At 40.4% G+C, this 17,575-nt stretch overlaps 1 protein-coding gene across 2 annotated transcripts in view; it reads left to right on the forward strand.

Moving 5' to 3' along the window:
- Positions 1–1,676: 1,676 nt before the first annotated feature.
- Positions 1,677–17,575, forward strand: part of Csrnp3 (cysteine and serine rich nuclear protein 3) — a 183,150-nt gene continuing 167,251 nt past the window's right edge. The window contains exons 1-2 of one of the 2 annotated variants that reach the window (XM_060390299.1): positions 1,677–1,811; positions 15,532–15,693. The gene's annotated coding sequence lies outside the window, so the exon portion shown is untranslated. The remainder of the gene's footprint in view (positions 1,812–15,531; positions 15,694–17,575) is intronic. The other variant, XM_060390300.1, reaches the window with a different exon arrangement.

Below are 17,575 nucleotides of genomic sequence, written 5' to 3' on the forward strand. Positions count from 1 at the left end.
CTGGGGACCTTCCTATAGCCAATCAATTCAAAATGTAGCATCTTGACCAATAGATGCTTGCCAGGCAGGAATTGCCCCTGCCTTGGGCATGCTGGGAGGGACCAGAATCTGTATATCACCCAACTAACCTGGGCACAACACATTCAGTTGTTGTGGGCCCAAGCTGCAGCTTGTGATTTACAATAAAAAGACCCTCATGTGTTTTGCAATAAAAAGACCCTCATGTGTCGATTCCTGTAGATCTTTTGGGGGCTCGAGAACTGGGTGTAACATTCTCAAGGAAGCTTTCTTAGAATATCTTATCAAATGAGCTCAATTAGCATCGAGTTTTAAAATTTACATAAAGTCTGTGTGTGTGTGTGTGTGTGTGTGTGTGTGTATTCCTATGCCATGGCACTGGTGCAAATGTCAGAGTAAAAGTCAATAGCCCATTCTCTCCAACATGTGGGATTGAACTCAGGTTGTCAGGCTTTGTGGCAAGGGACTTTGGCCACTGAACTATCTCCCTGATCCAAGTGGTAAAGTTTTAAATATGAAGAATACTGGTGTGGTGCTGGGTGTTGTGGCACATGCCGGCAATCCTAGCACTTTCGGAGGCAGAGGCAGGCGGATCTTTGTGATTTCGAATCCAGCATGGTCTACAAAGCAAGTCCAGGACAGCCAGCGCTACACACAGAAACCCTGAACAACAACAACAACAACAAAATACTCGTTTATTAGCGGTTTGTTGCTTGTTTGTTTGTTAACTGACTTTCTTGGCTATTTGTGATGTCACTTGCCTTTAATCTCAGCATTTAGGAGGCTGGGGGTAGGCAGGTCTCTTTAAGTTTGAGGCCAGCCTGGTGTATGTCGTGAGTCTCAGGCTAGCCACAGCTGCATAGTGAGATTTTGTTTTAGAGCAATTTTCCCCCTTGAAGCTTCATATGAGTTTGCTTTGCTGTTTTAAATAAATCTAATTTGATGTTTTCCTCAATTGTTCTTTTATTCATGTTATGCTTTTCAGTTCAGAAGTGAAATGATTTTGCCCAGGGTTATTAGAGCAAAATTAGAGTCCAATTAGTCACTTTGAGACTTGCCGACCAAGGAGCTGATTCCTCTTTAATCCTCAACAAGCTCCATTATGCACAAACTGATGCTAGTATCTAAGGAATCTGAAGTCATGCAAACCACACAACTCTAAAATATTTGAATGTTCTTCTACTCTGCGTGAAAAATGTGCATTTTGCTGACCTGGCCCCAAAACTATGAATAGAAACGCTGCCAAGCAGAGGCTGTCATGTTTGATTCATTTCGATTGGATCCCTTTGAAGAACTAATATTGATGGTCAGTCTTCCTCCACTACCTATATTTCAAAATGTACAATAAGGAGGCATATTTTTTTTTTCCACTGAAGGAAAAAAAAAATCAATGGGGTGAGGGGAAACTGGCAATTTACCTAGGCTTTCCTCACTGTTTGCTTTGATTTATAGTGGGCAAGGCACAGATTAACCCCGATTTCCTACATCCAAAACAAGACTTTTGACTTCAGCTGGCTGTTCTTTGAAATATTTTCTTTTCTGTTAGTCTCTCCATATTTCTTTCTTCCCCCCCCCCCCCCCACTGCCTTCCTCCCTCTGCTGCAGGGATTTGTCCTCTAAAAGCTCGGGGTGGGAGGGAGCAAGGACTGCGAGCAGGCAGGCAGCAAGAGCTGGAGGACGCCAGAATCTGGCTTTTGTTATTGGCTGGTTGCGGCCTGATGGATGGTCGAGGGCGGAGTGAGCTCTTCTCAGTGTGTTCTGCCGGAGCCCAAGTACAGAGACCATATTTGCAGGTAAGAGGAAAATATAAAAGAGAGAATTTCTTTCCTTTCCTTTCCTCTCCTTTCTTTCTTTCTTTTTTTTTTTTTTTTAAAGGGAAATGCTCAGTTCTGATAGCAGCATCCTTGGAGTGTGGGAATCCTGAAGCTCCTTCCCGAAAGCGGTCCCTTGCTTGGCTCCCGGGAAGCCTTGATGAGCAGCTGGTTGTGTTTGCAAAAATCCTTTCTCTGATTTAAACACAAAAAACCGCACAGACCCACCAGAGGCATGCCTTCTCCCGGAGAGCCATTTTACCAAGGGTTCCTGAGCAGACCCGAACGACAAAACCGTGTGTCTGTGTGTGTTTTTATCAAGGCTTCTGTTCGTGGAAACCGGAGGAGACGTGAGAAAAGCTTGATAGATTCCACAGGTCCTGAGAAAATGGAGCCTTCCCTGAACATACTGGATTCAGTGAGGGGACTCTGTATTTACCGCCCAGCAAGGAGCTTATGAAATTTTTTTTTTCCTTTTAAGTTTGCAGTTTCTTTTAAGCCTTGTCTTTGAATGAATGGTCTGTGTGCATTTAAGTCCTCGTCTCTCGATGCATCTCGTGCCCTGAGCAGCTGCAGCGTTTTAGTCAGCAAATTTGAAGCTTACGTGGGGTGATGAAGTAAAGTCTATCGATAGCTGTCAGCACGCACCGGGCGGTTTTGCCTTTAAGAACGCAGAATTCTAACGGGGAAGGATGGGGCTTTGCTGGAAAAAGTAGTGTCTGACCGACAAGTTTCATTTACGAATCAGATACAGCAAGGTTAAGGAATTCCACCACACATTGCTAGCAAAAGCCTCGCGACGGCTTTTTTTTTTTTTTTTTTTTTTATATTCCTAAAGTTTTGACTTTACCCGTTGTTTATAATGCCTGACGCTTTGTTTTATTTTTCTTGTAAGAAAATCAGGGAAGATCTTCAATAGTGTGGGGTAAACGATATATTTATAGTAATAAAGACAGGAAGATAATTTTTATTCCACAACACTACTCTGTTGATTATAATTTATAAGATCATTTAGGTCAGAGAGGACCTCATTACTTTGAACTCTTAAATAGTACAGACGTGGACACTTTGGCATCCAATTGATACCTGTTGACTCGAATAAAACAAAGCATAATGGTGATGTAAATACTTCATTCATGTATTTTGATGCCTTTCAATAAATCATAACTTACTAAGAATGACTATAATTTCTAAGAAAATTTGGACTTGTTTTTGCGTTGAGTTGGAAGATGGGTGATACAATCCTTTGAATGAGGTGGTACAAACCTAAGAAAGAAGTCTTAAGAAATTAAGTGGGAAATAAATACTGCCGGATACTAGGTAAAGGTTGTTCAAGTTAATGGACACCTCCTTTGAACTTTCTAAACATACTAAATAGACTTAATATCCTTTTATGCTTAGATGTTATGTTGATCTCTCCTATGGTTTGTCTGAACCATTTCTGGATTTCAAAAACCATGACCTAATGCTCTAAAATTTTTCTGTGTTTTTAATTGTTGGGTTTTTTTTTTTTTTAAGTAATTTTTGTTTTTCAAACAAAATGATGATTACAGTTAATTCCAGTTTCTCACTCCCCCCGCCCCCGGCACTGGAGGTGATATGCAAGACTACATAAATATTCAGCTGATGGAATGCGTTAGACAATAAATCAATGCAGCTACATTTTCCAGCTACATTTTCTTAAAAAAAAAAAAGGAATTATAAATTCTGAACAAAGCCACCTCTAGGAATGAAAAGGGATTGATGAAAATTAGAGAGCAGAGTTCCACATGGTTTTAAATTATTCTGTTTCCTTGGAAACCAGCTGCTGCAGATGAATTTTGCTTTCTTTAGCTAAAAATATCGTCCTTTTAATAATCACTAAGGGAAAGGTTCTGAATAAAAGCAAAGTATATTGTTGTTGCTTTTTATAATTTCCTTAATGGCTCACATATTTTGGATGGAAAGTAGATAAACCCTTTCTCCATCAGCATTTTCTATCAGGCACTGGCAGACGTCTGCAAGGCATAAAAAAAGGAAACAACTAACTGTGGTAGCTTCTACTGCAGTCTGTGGGAAAAGTGTGTGTGTGTGTGTGTGTGTGTGTGTGTGTGTGTGTGTTTTACTGGAGGCAAAGGAGAGGCAAAAGCATGAAAGATGATACAGACAAATGAAAACCTCCCAAAGCTCTTGAGTAAGATGGGGCAAGGTGAGGCCGTTTGTTCCCCACCCCCTCCCCGGTACAGACAGTTTTAAGATGTAGATGTAGGTTTGTAGCACAGATGACTTGTATTGTTTTGTCTTGCTTTGGCACAGTGTTTGAGTTCATTTTTCTCCCCATGGTGCAGTGGTTAGTAAGGTACTGAGTAAGATGAAAAGTAAAAAGAAAAAAATGTATCGGTAACTTAAGAAAAATCTGCAAATGCAAGTGTAGGATGTGAGTAGTAAAGCAACCGACTCATATTTGGGCACGGTGGTGTAAGGACCATTTTAACTCACAGTCCCGACCACATTTTACCAATTCAGTGATTTTCTTGCCTTGAGAATATATCTAATGAATAAAAGACTTTATCCATTCTGGCCAGTTAAAAATAATTGTTTTAATATTAAGGTAATTCATTTTAAGCTTAATAAATTTTTAATATGTTGTACCTATGTTTTTGAAGTGGTTTTCTTTGTTTGAAATGAAGCATTTGTTGTATATGGCTTTCTTTACAAGGAAAAAAACCCATCACAGTTATCATCCAGTTTTGCTCTAGGCAATTTTTTCAAATTAAAATATTTTCATAATGTGTGCTTTGAAGACAACACTGTCATCCCAAACACCATTTCCTTTATCAGTGGGTAAGGGGAACCATCGTAATGTTTTAGTTTTACTTAGTTATAATGCAAATGAGATTCTCAGTTCTGTTATCCCTTTACTGCTTGTTTAAATAACTTAGGCACAGCATACTTTATTTTCGTATTAGTAACCTTAGCCAGTTAGATTTAGCATTAGCCATGTAGCAATTACAGTACTACACTCTTAAACCACGTGCTAAGATATTTAATATCTAACCAGTACATTATATGCAGTTAAATTTACTGGGTGCATAAGCGCTTTGCTTTGCAGGGGATCTTAGGACAGTGAAGAGTATTTAGTTTTTCTCAATTAACATGAACAAACACTTCAGAGGTAACGCTTCCAGCATAAATGATGATGACATTGAAAAGCATGCTAACAAGACAGAAGGACCAAGACATGGTCATGTGACCTATGCAAATAACCTCATTATCAGACACAGTCAAAATTTCAAGCATTCTTTAAGTACCTGAAGATCATGTACTAAATACACTTATTCTCAATGTTAGATTACTTAAAAATACAGTTTATTACTTACAACAATAAAGTTTTATGTTTCTTTATTTTCTAAAACTGGCTAAGTACCCTTTTAGGTGCTTTTGAACAGGCCTCTCGAATCTCATAAAGTACACTAAGGAAAATAAATATTTAATAACTTCCTCCATAACTTAGGTAGGCAACTCCTATATCTAGAGTGGAAATATGCTGATTTGGCAAATGGCTGGAAGTGAAGTGCTGGGAATTACAAGGAAAGGGTAACAACATCAGAGTAAGGAAGCTCAGGCCAGATTTCCCGGGTTTCACATATGTCTCATACTTACAGTGGTCCAGGCAAATGAGCACTCATATTAGCATCTGTGCTGGCTGGTGTCGTAACTCAGAAATAGTATCGATCACCTGCCGTTCTTGCTTCCTTCTGCATTAGTACTTGATATTTAGTCTAAGATTTACATGGGAATGAAAATGGAATCGATGCAAAGCAGGCACTGCTCTTCGGTTGCATTTTCATGCATCAAGAAGCAAGGCATGGAATTCATTATCAAGCCAGTGATAGCATTTGGATAATCCCCAAATCTCAGTCAGTGGGCAGGGCACTGTACTTCCCAGTCAGTTGTTTATATTTTGACTATAATGAGAGAATTAGTTTGACTTAAAATTTATTGAACATACAAACTATGAAAACAGTCTCAGCCTGAGATTTCAAACATTTTATTCAATCTTGATGTGTGTCAGCAATGTGTATCAGCAAGGATATCATGGACAGGAGAGCAACTTGATGAACATTAATCTCATCATGTAAAAAGATAGGATGGGCTAGTGGAGATGGCTCAGTGGCTAACATACCTGCTGTGTAGACAAGAAGACTGGAGGAGTTTGGAGACCCAGAACCCATGCAAATATTGGGTGGGCACAGCTTTAGCTAGGTCACTGTTCTTCCAGTCTGGGAAGGCCAAAACAGGAGACCCAGCTGCAGAATGCAGTCGTATCTGCAACTTCTAGATTTGACTGAGAGACACTGCCTCAAAAAATAAAGGGAAGAGTGATAGGGGGAGAGTCCCAATATCAACATGAGGTTTCCAACACACATGTACATATACATGAATACATATCTTCACAGTGGGTGCCCCTACATGAGAATATGCATATATGCCCACACATTTACATGCATGCAGGGCATACATGTAAAAAAGGAGGTAGTAATTCTGTCATATATTTCTCAAGGGCCCCTATATTAAGGATAGTCCAGTTTAATATAATAGTTCAAAACAGTAAAGAAGCATGGTGCATACAACATATTTCTTTGTTTTTTTTCCTGATTCATTTGCACATTAGTTAAAAATGAAATTTACTTAAAAGAAAAATAACAAATGCTTTTTGCAAGATGTTGTATCTTCAATCAATGTTTTGCACGAAATCTTTTATAAACACTCAAAATTTCCCACACTGTATATTTTAGGCTTCCTTCATTAGAAGCATGGGACTTGCCCATATTGATATCCGAAGTCTTCACTGCAGTTGTGGAGAAACCAAGGCACAGAAAAGTGTTCTTGGGGGATGAAGGGAAACGAATCATTTGCATATATGAAATTGCCATAGCCAAAGGCTATGTTATGTGTTTTTGTTAAATACAGGATGTGTTACATTAAAGACTGTGTAAAAGAATTGGATTTGAGGAACACTTCGGAAAAATGTAAACATGCGTGACTGGCCAGATGATCTCCAGGACATAACAATGTTTTTGTTGAACAAAATTCTGCACTTAGACCTTCTCTGGCTCCCAGTGAGGCTGATGGGCTTGCCATTGCTATCTCCCTCACTGTTTCTAAGTTTGATAACAGGGTCAGAAATATATTTAATTTGTTTTCTGGCACTTGTCTAAGCAGTTACTTGCTGTCATGTTTTGGATCCATCATAAATATTTAATAAATGAAACAATTTCCTAAGCAGCAGGAGGCATAAATATCTTTACAAATATTCTCCTTTTTTCCTTCCTTCCTTCTTCCTTCCTTCTTCCCTCCTTCCTTTCTTCTTTCTTTCTTTCTTTCTTTCTTTCTTTCTTTCTTTCTTTCTTTCTTTCTTTCTTTCTCTCTCTCTCCTAGGCTAGCCATTAAGTCATCATGTCCCAGGAAGTACTGGTTGTGATGGGGTCAGCTTAGTAGGACAAAGACATTCTTGGAAAGGTTTTTTGTTGTTGTTGTTGTTTTTTTTATTCTTCTCTGTTTTCTTGCCCTTAAGTCATAGTAATTCTTGTTTTACTTAATCAAAATTTCCTATTTTAGCTCATAAACCTCTGTTTTTAGACTGTTTACCCACTGTGATACCCGAACCATATAAGGGACCCACAAAGGCCATGTGTTTCTGGGTGTCAAAAGAGAAACTGTGTTTGGAGACTTTCATAATTTTCTGTTTTCTTGATATTATCACATGATACACAAGTAAGGCTATGGAGAGAAAGAAGCCTCCTTCCTGTCTTATACTACCTGGACTGCTTTTTTAGTGTAGCCATTACATTTATTCTTTGCCCTCTCTAGGTTTCTCAAAACCATCTAAGCTATAATTGTCAGTGGCAGGGGTTTTCCTCTGTCTCCACATCAGTGCCTTCCACAATGCCTGAGAGGGACTTTGTGTTCCAAATCGTGTTGCTGACTAAATGATGAAGTGAGTGGTGGTCTCAGCCATCCACCCATCCAGCCTCCTCTAGCCCCTCAGTGACAGATACGCCTACATTCTCCAATAGCCCTTTTCTTTCTTGCACTACTCCAGGAATGCTCTTGGATGTGACAACATCCATGTCATAGAAATGTCATGAAGCCAGGCAAATTTTCACATTGCAGATTTTTTATCGTCTAAACTCCACTTGAGCTTTCTCGTGTTAATGAGGGATTTCATCTGCACACATTCCTCATTTCATGCCTCTCTGCTTTATTTCATTACAATGCAACAGTCAGCCTTCCATATTAGCTGGTTTCACAGCCACAGATTCAACCAAATATAGGTTGAAAATATTTGGCGTGGGGGTGTGGAAAGCATGCATGTGTTCCTTAAGCCAGATAGTATAACAACTACGAGCATCATGTTTTCCTGGTATCTAGCGTTATAAAGAATGCAGAAGCCATCCACCATAAACTGTGGGAGGGCACTTGTGTGCTACATGGAATCCTGTGTGTTTCCACAGACATGAACATTTGTGGCTTTTAGGATGGAGAGCGTTTCCCGGAACCAGTTCTTCATAATGCTGAAGGGTGACTTCTATTTTGTATATACGTTCATTCAGAGCATCTTAATAGTCAACCATAGATTTGTTGCAAATTAATGCAATTGAGTCATATTAATATGTAAGTGCTAATATTAATGCAATTGAGTCATATTAATATGTAAGTGCTAATATTAATGCAATTGAGTCATATTAATATGTAAGTGCTAATATTAATGCAATTGAGTCATATTAATATGTAAGTGCTAATATTAATGCATAAAACACAGCACTGTATATTTAAGCCATTTAATTCACAAATATTGGGAATCAATGGATCCCACTTGGTTATGCTAAGGATGTCCAGCAACATGTGACTGAGGCTAAAATTGTAGGGGCTGTGGGTGTAGCTCAGTGAAAGAGTGCTTGCTTAGCTTGAAGGAGGCCCTGTGTTTCACTCCTAGCGCTGTACAACACAAACAAATGACAAACAAACCAAGAAAAAACAAGCAAAAAGAAATCCACACACTGTCCAGAACCCCCCTTCCTCTACCCCTGTTTTTCTGCCAATTATGTCCTGCTCTGGTGAGCAATCCTAAGTGAAAATATACAGCAGATCACAGCTCTGGGCTAGTGACAAAGAAATCAAGTGTAGTTGTTTTCACACTGAGAAACAGTGTGTCATTTTACTGACTCTTAATATACCTCAAGGTAAAGGTGAGCTGATTATACAGGAGAGTGCAAGCTTTTGATAGAATTGCACCCAAACCAGATAGGATAGAAAGGATAGAAGAACAATGAAGAAAGGAAAGCAGGAAGGGCAGGACAGGAAGGGGAGGGAAGGAAGAGCAGTGAGAGAGGGAGGGAGAAATATATGAATATATGTGTGTGTGCGAGTATATATATATATATATATATATATATATATATATATATATAGAGAGAGAGAGAGAGAGAGAGAATGTGTATCAGGACCCTATCTAGGAAAACTGGAAAAGGAAAAAAAGAAAGGTGAAAGGAAGAGGGTGACAGGGCTGGGAGGAAAAAAAACAACAACAATTCTAAGCAGTGAGGAACCACTGAGAGAATAAGAAAGAGCATGAAGCATGGTTTCAAATGTGCAGGCCTCTGGTTTGGATTCTGGCTCTATGATCTACCTCTATGACCTTGGCTTTGATACTAACATTAACAAAAGCTAAATGAACTGGTCTGTACTGTCAGTTTTCTGTTGTGTGAGCAGTTATCACAAGCATAACAACATTAGCCTCTCAGGTATGTTAGCTCAGAACACTAAGGGACAGAAGTCCTGGGCAGCACTGCTAGGTCTGTTGCTCAGGGTCCCACAGGCTGGAATCAAGGTGTCAGTTCAGCTGAGGTCTTGTCAGCCTGCTGTGGTGGCGCAGCTCACTCCAGGCTCATCTTGTTGGTGGTAGGCTTCAGCTCCTTAGACTTCATTCTCCTAGAAGCTGTGTGCTCTGCACACCATGCATTCTTTCTAGCTCCTCACAGAGAATCCTTCTCACACAGAACCCCTCTCATCTTTAGTACATATAACCTCTAGGCCAGAAGTTCTCAACCTCTCCTTTAGGAGTTGAATGACCCTTTCCCAGGGGTCCCCTAAGACCATGGGAAAACATAGGTATTTACATTGTGATTCGTACCAATAGGAAAATTACAGTTATGAAGTAGCAGTGAAAATAATTTTATGCTTGGGAGCCACCGCATGAGGAACTGCATTAAAAGGTTGTGGCATCAGGAATGTTCTAGGCCCACTGCTCTAGGCCCAGTCTGAAAGGCTAGGTCATCCGCCCACCCATCAGGTCACTGGTTCACATGTAAATCTTTTTTTTCGCCACACTCCGTATGCCTATGGATGTGATCACCAAAGTGACTTCTCACAATTTCTGCAACTGTGGGCTGAAATAAGCGTGTATAGAACTAGGACCAGACAATGTCCTAGAAGCAGTTCTAGAATCCTGCCAGTCACTTGCCTGAAACACTAGAATTGCGAAATAGGCAATGTACATACGTTAACAGTAATTATTAATTTGAGTAGCCGATACATTTATGAGAAAAATTTTAAAGCAGGCTGCATTATTGGCAAAGGTGTTGTAAAACCATATCCCAGAGCATCATCAAAGAAACACAGATTGGCAGTGCCTCTCTGGCAGCCAAACTGGCAAAATGTTTGGAGATGTCAGTACTTCCACTTCTAGGAATCAAATTCATCCTGAAGTTGTGCTCAACAATATAAGATATGGTAAAAATGGCACCACGATTTACATGTGTTTCCTCTGAATGTGTTTCTTTGAAAGGAGCCCAGCATTCTCCTTCAGAAGCTCAGTCAAGCATTTATAACACAACTAGTCAGTGAAATACTATGCACCCCTAAATACAAAATCAAAATCAAATTAAACAACTAGTTATAGAAGGAGATGCTTTTGTGACATAATTGGCAAAAGCGTAGCTTATGAAATTGTGTATGTGATATTAATCTATTCATCGCTTTTCCTGGAGTACAGGTGGGCTTTTGGTAAAGTGTAATGACTTGATGAACAACATACCAGGACAATTTCCCTCAAGTTGTTGTCAAAACAGCCGAGAGAATTCTTTGAGAGGGTGAAGCCGGCTTCTTGTTGGATGTGGGTCTTGAACAAGGGAATACCCAAACACTGCTGTGCCAGCTATCATGAAGGAGAGGGCCCTCGATGGAAGACTTTAATCTTTGACATGACAGCTCTTTGCAGTGGACATTCCTGTCATGGCCACAAAGGCAAACAGTGCAGCTTGGTCCCTCATCCCTAGTTTATCATCCTGCCTTGTGTCAATAATCTGGTTATTTCACTCCCAGCAAGTATTTTTTTTAATATAAATTTATGAAGAAGTCAGTTTCTTACAATTCTGTAAGTGTATCCACCAAGATCAAAAGATTGAGTCTATTAAGGGACTTCTTGATGCCTTGTGACACGGTGAAGGCCATATACAGACATATACAGCCAGTGAAGGCTCTCACCACCAAACATGATTACCTGAGTTTGATTCCAGAACCCGAGAACCAACTCCGGCAAACTCGTAACTTGTGGTGAGTCTTGGGACTACATCCTGAAAAAATGTTCTCCGCAGGACTTTAACAGCTGGCCTGAGGCACAGCCCACTGCAGCGTGCACCGAATCCACCGCTCTACCACCTTTCCTCTAGGGAATCTTCTCCTATTCAGATTTTAGTTTCCTTTTTTTTTTCAACCACTCAGATCTTAAAATCCAGATCCCACAGATGTGCCTTTAGTTGGGGCATAGGGATGTCACCAGATATGTGGGTAAAAATTGTTCTTCCCAACTGCCATCCAGAGCTCTGCCACTTTTGGAGCTAGGCGCTTGCATAAGAGCCTGCAGCCAGCCTAGTTTCTTATGCCTCTTGTTCTTTTATGACTAAATCCTTGACAAAAACCAATGCCAAGACCTTTGAAGCTCCCCAATTGTTCTTTTTCTCATTTAGAGATTTCCCCGCCTTCGGAATCTCTCGCCTGTGTTTCACCTGCTTTGATACATGTTCCCAGAACTGTTCAATTTACCTTCATTTTTATCCTTCCTCTCTCTCTCCATCAATTTATCTTTCTTGTTGTTATTTTGTGGTGGTGGCAGTTTCAACCCCGGGCCTTGTTCATGCAAGGTAAGGCCTCTACCACTAAGACCGTTTGCAAGGTCTTCTCCCAACTAGCTATGGCGAACTACTCTCTGATAAGCAAATCAGTTTATGGATTATATGGTAAGCTCCTATGGTAAGCCTTGCTCTAGTGAAAGGGATAAAAGGATGTGAAAAGAACACAGGAGGGTGGTACAGACTCACTGGTCAGTGTATTTGGGTTATGTGTGGTTATTCAGGTGTCTTAGCCCATAATATAAATCTTGAATATGAGCTGCTTTCTCTATAACACTTGTGTGATAATCCGAAACTCGAGGTCTGTGGAGGCTCTATACTTTACTAACTTTCTCATTTATATCATCAAGAATCTAGCATATGAGTTAAGGACTTACAGTTTTCTGCTCTTAACTCCAGCAACCTACTTTTCTGTTTTGAGTGTCTGGGCACATTTTTAATTACAATACTGTCAATCTAAGTATTTTAATCCAAAGTGTGACTACTCTATATCTTATTTCATTTAGACCACTGTAACAAAATACCATGGACTGGGTGGATTATTAACAAGAAGAAAAATACTCCTCACTATTCTGGAGGATGGAAGCCCAGGATCAAGATCCCATTATATTCTGTTTCTGGAGAGATTTGCTTCCTAGACCGTGTTCACTGTTATCTCACAGCAGAAAGGGAGGGTATTTAAACAGCAGTGAGGGGATCTTAGAAGGAAAGTCCTTATTAGCATCCATGAAATGATTATTCCCCCACAATTCCACCTCCTTATATTATCACCTTGGGTTAAATTAGTATTCTAACATTTGTAACATTGTAACAGTGTAGGAACAGAAGCATTCAGACCATGATCCTCTGATTACAGTACAAATTGTAACTGTTTTTGTAGTAGGACTAATACAGCATTTGCACTCGGTAGATTTCGAAAACTGAGAGGGCCCCATATATTTTTGCATGTAGAAAAGATAAGACCTTGTCATGAAACCCTCAAGTAGGACTTGGGCATATCTGATTTATAGCCGATATACAGCAAACACAACACTCAGTGCTGAGAAATATTAATTAAGCCATCCATATTTCTCAGTCTGTTAACAGTCCCTTCTGGTTAGGAGGTCTCAAAAATTCAGCATCATAGGGCAATTTCAAATGCTGCCTAGGATTTTCACTTAGCTGTAGATAAGAAACACTCATTGAAAAACATTCACAGTAACTGCTCCAAAGATGCCTCCTTCCCAATCTATTAACTGCAGGCATCTCTCTCACCCCCTCATTCCTCCTGCGCGGTTCTTCTCGTATTGCCATGAAAGTAATTTTAATATGGCGATTTCAGTAATGTAGCGAGGGTGCAAAAACAAAACAAAACAATACAAACGAACAAACAAACAAAACCAAAAACCCAAACCAAAAACGGGACCAGACTGGTGAAAACAAAGCAAGATGAAATTTTTTCTCTTTCTTCTTTCTTTTTCTCCTTTCACTCCTCCCCTTTTCTCTCCCTCCCTCCCTTTGCCCACTCAAATATTCAGCTATACATTTCAGGTTTTCTCTGATTGATACCAGAAACAGAGGTAAGTTTGAGATTGACGGATGCCTTCTCTCTTAACTCTTGGGGCCTTTAACGCAGGAGTTAGGGTCCCCTGTGTTCATAGTCACACAAAACATCCACAAAGTAAGTGGCCCCTGGACCTGTTTTGGGGATTCAAACAGTACAGTTCATAGGCCACAGAGAGTGAGTTTTAGGAAGAAATCTTATTGTAGAGCCAAGGGTGGAGCTTAGGGAAGGGAAGGCAGTGGAGAGTGGCTGGTAGGAGTGGTCCCCTGGGGTGGGGTAATGTCAGGCTTCTAATGAGACGTTTATAAGGTTGATGGCAGAAACTGGGGGGAGACGTGGGGAGGTGAACCCGGTGTCCGTGCGATTGATGGAGGCTTCTTTTGTGTTAGGGGCACTTTAACTTATGCTTTGGGGTGTGGGATTCATGGAATCATACAAAGCTTTGACTGAGGCCTTTCCTCCAACCTCAGGTGGGTTTCACTGAAGGTTAGGCTACTGGGTGCTCACTGCCCCACCCTGAATCTAGGAGTCAGTGACCCGTGGGCATGTCTTAAATTGCTACATTGAGGTTTGACTTAAAAGACCACTCCTTTGTAGCTTGTACTACCAGGGTTTCTTGTGAATTTGGTTCCCTCCACCAGTTAAGTACTCATAGGACTGCTGACAAGGCTTTGATACCCCAGTCAGTTAACAATCCAAGTCACTGATGCTGACTATTCTTGTCTGTGTTGTTGAATCAGTCAGATTTGGGCTTTAGATTACAGTTTAGTTTTAAAATTGCTTCTTTAGCTCTGTAAACAAAATCAATAAGTGATAAACAGATGTGGAATATGAAGTCTAGTACAGTAAAGGGCTGCTTCTGGCTACGTAAGCAAGGCACTTGCCAGGTTAGAGTTGGCTAAACTGTGAAAGCATTTAGCCAAAATGACCTACCCCTACGTTGGCGTCTCTGACACGGACTTTGGAATGTGGTCACCCATCTACCACATCACAGAACCCACAACTACTTTCTACTTGATTGATAGGATTTTTATTATTGTAGCTATGTATCAGTCTCCCTTAGAAAAGGCATATTTCTTGGTAGCACTGTTACAAATAGCACATGAGAGATATAATGAAGAGGACTGTGTGTTCACAGCTTTCCCTTCTGAAGGTCTGCCACTGTAGGTATTTGTGTTTTCAACCCCTGATTACCTTAACTGTTTCTCTATAGATGCAGGGAAATTGTTACTCGGTGGTTTAATGATTCATCAAACTTGATGTTAACATTTTTTTTTTTTAAATTGTGAATCCACCTGCATCTGAATGGCTCTTCTACAAAGAGTGAAGAAGTTTAAATTAATGTTTTATCTGGCAAAAAGATTTAGGTACTGTAGTCTGTCATGTGTAAAATCTATTCAGCTATCCTTGGCGGAGGCCTTGAGTATTCCCTGTGGCTCTGCTGAATTGACTGGAAACATGATAAGGCATCTAAATTCTGCAGGTATTGCCATTCCTAGCATCCAATTTGATTTTTGATGGACAGAGAGCCCCAGGAAAGCAGATGCCTTTGTACCTGAGGAAAAAGAAATCCCCGACAAGATAGACATACCCTCATCAGTATGCTCCCAGTATGACAGCATGCAAGTGAGTGATCCATTTTGTTCTGAACTCTGGCTCTGTCAACGACAGTACACGATTTGCTAGAGCAAATCAAATAAATGCATTTGGCTTTTGTTTTGGCATTTGGAAACAAGAAGCTGTGTTTTCTTGTGCAGCATTCTTATTTCACATTCTTAATTTGAACTCTTTCTTACAGACATTATTGCCAGGATGAGAATGAAAAAAATAAGAGCGAATCAGGGTGTAGTTGTTTGGAATGCTTTCCAGTGTTGCAGGAAGTGCAGTCTGTGTGGTTCAAAGCACTGGACCCTCACACAACTGTAAGACCTTGGCTATGCAGCCAGTGGGCGCAGATTTCAATGCTCGGCTCCCGTTCCTCCTGCAGGTCCATGTGACAGCTATGAGTGGAATTTTAAAGGGGACATTTGAAGAAGCTGACAGCGCCTCACTGTGCTCTTCTGTGCAGGAATCAGATGATGACGTTTTCAGCTGGGACAGTGCTGAGAGTCTTGATAGTGTCAATTTGTGCGCACGTGATCATTTACGGGTGAGTTTCTAAAACTGTATTTCCTGTTTCCTTCTAAATTACACCGGGATGCTTGATTTTTGAGGGCTTTGGCTTGATTCACTGCCTTCTATCTGCTTCCAAGTTCTTTGTCACACAAGTGTATGTGAAGGCATCATTTTGTTTAATTGGTCTTCACGGTGTGTTTCTGCCCACGTCTCTAATGGAATGGGTCTAGAGGAGGCGGAACTGAGTCTCATCAGAGGTGAGCAGCTAGCAACTGACAATCATTTTATCTTCAGCTTTCCTAAACAGGTCTTTGTTTGAGAAAGCTAATCACTGAGCCCTTTGTAGCACCTAATACTGTAATCATAGTCAAGTATTTGCTATCTAAATGCAATACACTCACCTAGACTAGATTTTATTTTTCTAGTTTTGAGAATCAAACCCAGAGTCTTGCAAATGGTAGGCACATATTTTGCCACTGCAGCACATCCCCAGGACCTTGGGATAGATGGGTGGGAGGAGAAGAGGGAAAGGAAGGAGAAGGGAGGAGAGAAGAGAGGAGGAGAGGTGAGGAGAAAAGGCTGGTTAGATGGCTCAAAGCTAAGGTAAATGATCTTACTACCCAAACTGATGAACTCTGTCAGATTCCTGGAACCCATGTGGTGGAAGGTGAGAACCAGTGCCTGAAAATTGTCCTTTGACCTCCACATACATTCCCACACACCTGTGCTTGCACATACAAATGCATAAATGTAAGACGGTATTAGCAATAAATGATTCGAAAAAGATATGTGCTGCGAAATCTAGACTCTGAAAGGCCTAAGATCCTATAGACAAAGGCAAAACTTAGATGTAAGCCTAGGCACATGCTTTAGAGTAAAGATGGCTTCCCACTTCTTCTATGGAGGATAAGATGAACAAAAAACTACAGTGTAGTGGGATATGTTCGGGTTTATTATCACACCCATTTTTTAGTTACATTCATTGTAAAAAGATACACGTAAGTGAAGTTTTGATGTGAGGAAACTTTTATCTATCTATCTATCTATCTATTTATGATTCTGCCCATGAAAACTTAATCATTAAGTGTGTGGGGGGAAGACTTGAAAACATATTGTTATTATTGGTTTGTGTGTGTGTGTGTGTGTGTGTGTGTGTGTGTGTGTGTGTGTGTGTGTATAGCACATATGTGGAGATCAGAAGACAACTTGCAAGGTCTCTTTTTCCATTATAGTTTGGAAGTAAGATTGTTTAATGGCGCAAAATTATTTCCAGACAAAGCATTCTGTGAGAATATGCTTTGAGGTCTGCTTGCTGCCTTTTCACACCTTGCTTTTAGCTTCTGTGCCTTTGGAAAGGCCAGAGCTTGGCTTTTTGTCTTGCTATGACCTTTGCTGCCTAGAAAGGCATAAAACCTTTGATGATGTTTAAATTTCTATATTGGGCAAGCAAGATTAATTCTGAGGGTTCTTCCATTCTTTTTTGATGAAGTAGTGGAGTTTGGTCCCTGGCTTTGTATGCACTTGACAAGTGCTCCACCACTGAGCTACACTCCCTGCCACAAGTCAAAATGCTCAAGTACTGTAAGAATGAGTCACAAATCACTGTATGGAATGTTTGAAGAATTAATACAAGGTGTTTTTGGTTGTCGTTGTTTTGTTTTGTTTCTTTGAGATAGCGTTTCTCTGTGTAATAGCCCTGCTGTCCTGGATCTTGCTTTGTAGACAAGACTGGCTTTGAACTCACAGAGATAAGCCTGCCTCCGCCTCCCGAGTGCTAAGATGCACCACCACAGCAGGCTTAGGTTTTTTTCTTAAAAAGGAAGTCTACTGGATGCCCCTATCCTGTAAAAAGCGGGGGTCCACATTTAAACACAAGACTCTACAGCACCTCCTCTTTGTGGCTGAAGAGGCTCCTT

Source organism: Meriones unguiculatus, chromosome 8 (assembly GCF_030254825.1).
Source record: "Meriones unguiculatus strain TT.TT164.6M chromosome 8, Bangor_MerUng_6.1, whole genome shotgun sequence".
NCBI lineage: Eukaryota > Metazoa > Chordata > Mammalia > Rodentia > Muridae > Meriones > Meriones unguiculatus.